Source organism: Pinus tabuliformis, chromosome Q (genome assembly GCF_031772625.1).
Source record: "Pinus tabuliformis cultivar Carrire ecotype Pingquan chromosome Q, CPIR1, whole genome shotgun sequence".
Classification (NCBI taxonomy): Eukaryota; Viridiplantae; Streptophyta; class Pinopsida; order Pinales; family Pinaceae; genus Pinus; species Pinus tabuliformis.
The window spans coordinates 111,815,439-111,820,588 of record NC_142296.1 but is presented as its reverse complement, the minus strand read 5'-3'; the positions used below and the strand labels follow the sequence as shown (position 1 = coordinate 111,820,588).

Here is a 5,150-nt window from a genome sequence, read left to right as displayed (position 1 = left end):
CCAGCAGTTCAACTATGTGTCTGATGCCAGTAGTTAAAGATCAAGTAGCAGTAAAGCTCAATATGGATGGTTGTCCAGATAGTATGGCAGTTGCGAATCTAGGGAAGGATCCCTCATTAGTGGTAGACATGGTGGTTTCCTAATGAGGTTATGCGACAGATTGGGATGCTGTCCAGTAATTGACTTCGGGAGGTCCTTGATTCGGGAGTTGAGGAAGGGAACTCGGGAATCCAACTTGCCAACTACACCTTTCCGAGGGTTATGAGGCAACTTGATGGAGCATCTACTGATAAGCTTGATTATTTTGTTATTTTCATGTAATGTAATCATTAAGGGGGGATGTTGGAGTTAATGCTTACATTCCATATTTGAGAAATTGGTTTGTGATGGTTGAGAAATTCTCTCAACCACTCTCTCTAAATTAGGAATAAGTTGGATCTCAAAAACTCTATTTAATAGAGTGATCTGAATGTAACCGTGTGTGAGTGTGTTTGCACATACACCATTTGTGCATAATATATGATTGAGTTTCTGTAATTGTGTTGTTTTAGCCATTTTTATCAACATGGACATAATTATTTTCTTTCTTAGTTTTCCGTCCAAGCTTTCGGAAAAGTAGTAACTTTTATCAAACCTCTAGTACAGATTTAGATTGTACACCTTAAAAATATACCTGCGTTGGAAGTAAAGTATGATGTTTTCCCATATATATTTATTAATAATATGTGTTATTTTGTAATTATTAATTTATTATTTTGTGATTAATTATTTTAAATATTCTATTTAATAATTTATTATTTTGTAATTGATATTTTATTTTTTGTTATTAATTATTTTAAATAATTTAATTATTTGTAATGATATATTAATTTGAATGTTATTATTCAAAAGTTTAATAATTTCAATAATTAACATACTCATATTTATTTATTAATGTGTATTTATTCAAAGTTTAATTTTAATAATTAATATAATCATATTTATTAATGTGGTGGATATATACGATCAACGATATCATTTCAGTGGACTTATAAAAGGTGGAAAATGTTATCGATCGATGTATAGCAACCCCATCAGCGAATGTGCTTGTGCTAGTTGACTGACGTTGAAGAGTGTGATTGAGGGTGGCCATGGTCAACCATTAATGTAATGATGTATTATTATTACATTAGTGTGGATATTGTTACATTAATGTTGACTATGGTTCACAATTGTTCATGTTATATTAATTTTACTATTAATTTAACAATATATTATTGTTACATCAATCTAATAATGTTACATTACTATTGTTATTGTTACACTTTTAAATTAATATTGATTATGGTTGACCATTGTTACATAGTCAATATTAATGTAATATTATTGTTGACCATGGTTGACCATTATTACATAGTCAATATTAATGTAGTATTATTGTTGACCATCGTTGACCATGGTTAACCATGCAATCTTACATTAATATTGATGTTAATGTTATATTAATACTAAAAAATAATATTATTACTTCAATGTTTAATAACCTCAACTCCTAACTAAATAATTGTTCCTTCGAAATGAGGGGTACATGCACAATCGATTCATATTAACGTAAGCTTGATCGAACCAAAGAGCACGTGGAACCTCGTATAGTGAGAACAAGGGGCGTGTACACAATCGGTTCATGCTGGCTTAAGCATGAATGAACCAAGGCACGATGTGTTCCTTCGTATACAAAATAATGGGTTGTAGCATCTCGTGTAGCCGAAATGAGGGGGACGTAGACAATCAGTTCATTTCAGCTTAGGCTCGAATGAACCAAGGTGTGGGGTTTCTGGTTGTAACTTATGTGCATACGACACACTGAGTTATGCACGGTTGGGTGAGTTGAATGGTCAAATTAGGGATGGAATTTGATGGGAAAATTGCCTGTTACAGGGTGATTTGCTTGTCAAATACAATTAACAAATTTGTAAAATCATTAATATTTTTTTGTTGAAATTGTGAATACGGGTTGGGGAGGTGTGAAAACCTTCAAATTTGACCGGTGGGTGTGTTTTCAAATTCCAACACTAGGTGAAATCGGTGTGGTGATGAGGACATGCACCACACACACACAACATAAAGAGGGGTGTTAGTCGATGGAACTATCGCATGACAAGTCACTTGAGGGCTGGATTAACCGAGTAAAGGCATGTAGGAAGGGTCAATTATGGGAGGAAAAGGGGTGTGTCCCTTCACATGCCCCATCTTTGCCACATATAAAAACACAACACTAGTGATAAGGAGGCAAGAAAGGATGTAAAATCACCAAATTGAGGAAGCATAGTGGACTTGTGCAACAAGGGAACTACAACAAGGTCTTGCCAAAAAAAGTTGGGTCTTGGTTTTGGATGTGGCCGATCTCCAACCAGGGGTTGGAGGATCAGTTCAGTTCAGTTGGTGTTGGTTCTAAGTTGAACCAACAACTATAGAGCTAATTACACTTCTTTATATAATTGCACATCTCTTTTATACCGGGGCATATAATGCACGTTTCCATACAAAATTTCTTTTACTTTTAATTACTTTATTTTTCTCTAAAATTTGAATATTGAAATATTTCATTTATAGCTATGAGTGATAGCAAAACTAATAAAATAAATATACTCATTTTTATTTTTTATTAATGTGTAAATTTTTGGTTTTTTTGAAAATATTTATTTTTATTTTAAAAAGATATAGATGTCAACTTGAAATTAAACATAAAAGAAATTACAAGTCTCTACCTCTTAATACAATAATATAAAACCATGAGGTGTAGATCTGTTGATCGAGCTAGAGTTTCGGTCTCATTAGCTATTGAGTTCAAATCTCATGAAAGGTTAAAAATGGAAGCTACTCTAGGAAATTAAACTATCTCAAAAATCATCTAAACTCTACTTTTTCCATGCAATAAATAACCTGGACTTAACTTAAGTTGAACGTAGTTACAAAATATACATATATATATATAATAATAAAAATATTACCCTTTTACTTTTATAATTCCAATCCGTCCAAATCGCTGGTGGAATTAAATAGCTTTGTAACTATAATAAACATGTAGAAACATCTAAACATGTACGTGTCGCTTTGGCCGAGTGGTTAAGGCGTGTGCCTGCTAAGTACATGGGGTTTCCCCGCGAGAGTTCGCATCTCTCAGGCGACGGGTCTGCTGTTAAAACGCAGGTTTTTAACATTCTGTCGAAACTATTTCAGCGACTGAACTGCCTACGTCTTCAAACGTTCGCTATGACTCATATTTCAACTCTCTTCAGATTCATACCATGCCAAATATTGGTGTAAATGTCTTCTAAGTAATTTTTAATATTCCGTCGAAACTCTTTCAGGCGACTGAACTCGCTACGTCTTCAAACGTTCCCTATGACACGGTGTTTTCAGATTCCAACCAAATAACTGATGTAAATATATGTTTTATATCAGTTTCTGGATCCGGTCGTTAGAAGTTGGAACTTTCACATACAAATTTTATTCGAAACGTTTTTAAAACCATTTTACAGTTCATTGTAAAGTTTATTTTGAGTTCCCTGTATTAATCTAACTTGAAGTTCTTCCATCAATTAAAGATGGTAAGCCCATGTCAATTGCCAAATTGCCGAAAATACATGAGTGCCTAAAAAATGTGTAAGCTTCTATAAATTGATAAGATGTAGGACTATTTCTAAGCCATTCGTAGAGTTGTGGTTGCTTGTGTCCACCTATAATAGGTTATAAGTAGTTTAGGGGCAGAGTGGGGGTTGTTTGTGTTATTTATATTAAGTTATAAGTGATTTATGGGCAAAGTTGGGGTTGCTTGTGTCTATCTATACTAGGTTATAAGTGGTTTATGGGTATTAGTTTTTATTTTCTATTGGTATTGTAAAGTTTGTGGCTTCCAATTTTTCTTCATATGTTTTTCTCTCTTTGTGCTCCCATTCTTCTTTCTTTTTCATCTTTTTCCTTCTATTTCCATGGACATCATTTTATCTAGTACAAGAGAGTGTTCCCCAATCATTTTTCTCAACATTATATCAATCCCTTCCTATTTTCATGTGCCCTCTTAAATAAGCCTCCACAACCCAACTTAACAAACTTCAAGGTGATGACCACACTCTTCCAAGGAATGCAACCCCTCAACTAAACGGTGATCAACATCATGGCATATTCTTACAACTTTGAGAACAACAAGTCATATGAAGAATGAAGGGATGAGGGGAATTAGTGCAAACTCTCTCCTATTCTCCAAAACACCAAGCATTTGTAGACCCAACAGGAATCCCATCTATTAATTAGGGCTAGGAACTAATGATCTAGGGCCTCTCCCTCTCCACAAGGTCTCTATCACTTGCATGAACAAGAAATATATGCAAACTCTATTAGAATTACAAAGGGAGGATAATGCTCCCGCTCTAAACTACCTCGGTAAAAAGAGGAGTGAGGTTATGCTCACAAGATTGATACTAAATCCATGTGATGGTTGTTTGATTAAGTCCATATATGTTGCAAAGATATTGGTGGCTTCTTCCAAGCCCTTACCTTCCTAACAAACAAAAAAAATTGTCCTCTAACTCATGGATCTCCCTATAACTCTCTCTTCTAAGGTCTACAATATCTCATCCTCACTTTGGAATTGTTCCTTCCTATCAACAATGTGAACATCTTCATCCCTAGCAAGCTCAACACTCGTACAATTTTGTCACATTGAAAGTGGGTAAGACATCTGAACATTCAAGCAACTTAAGTGAATAAGAATTTTCTAAAAGGTCCCTTTTTTTTCTTTCAATTTCAACTTATTACTTGTGCCTTTCAAAAAACTTTCCTTATGCATATTAACAAAAGTTCTATTTCTTTGTACTTCTCCACTCACCTTCTCTTCTTACTACTTTTCTTGTATGCTTAGTTGTTTAATGTGATTGTTGTTGCACTTGTTTGTGCAATTCATGCATATGCCTAACAAATGCCTTTATTTATGCACTTCTCTTTATTGCGTTTAGGTGATCTTTTTGAATCTATTGCTCCTCTTGCTTGCTTTTAGGAAAGATTTCTAAATATGTTACTCCTCATGGCATGCTACCATTCATAACTTCCCTTGCATGCTAGCAAGTTCTATAATTTTCACCTATTTCTTCACATCATTTGATAATTCTAAG

At 34.1% G+C, this 5,150-nt stretch overlaps 1 non-coding gene across 1 annotated transcript; it reads left to right on the top strand.

The window, feature by feature from the left end:
• Positions 1–3,087: 3,087 nt before the first annotated feature.
• TRNAS-GCU (transfer RNA serine (anticodon GCU)) lies at positions 3,088–3,169 on the top strand. The gene has a single exon. It is a non-coding gene; the product is annotated as a tRNA-Ser (tRNA).
• Positions 3,170–5,150: the final 1,981 nt, after the last annotated feature.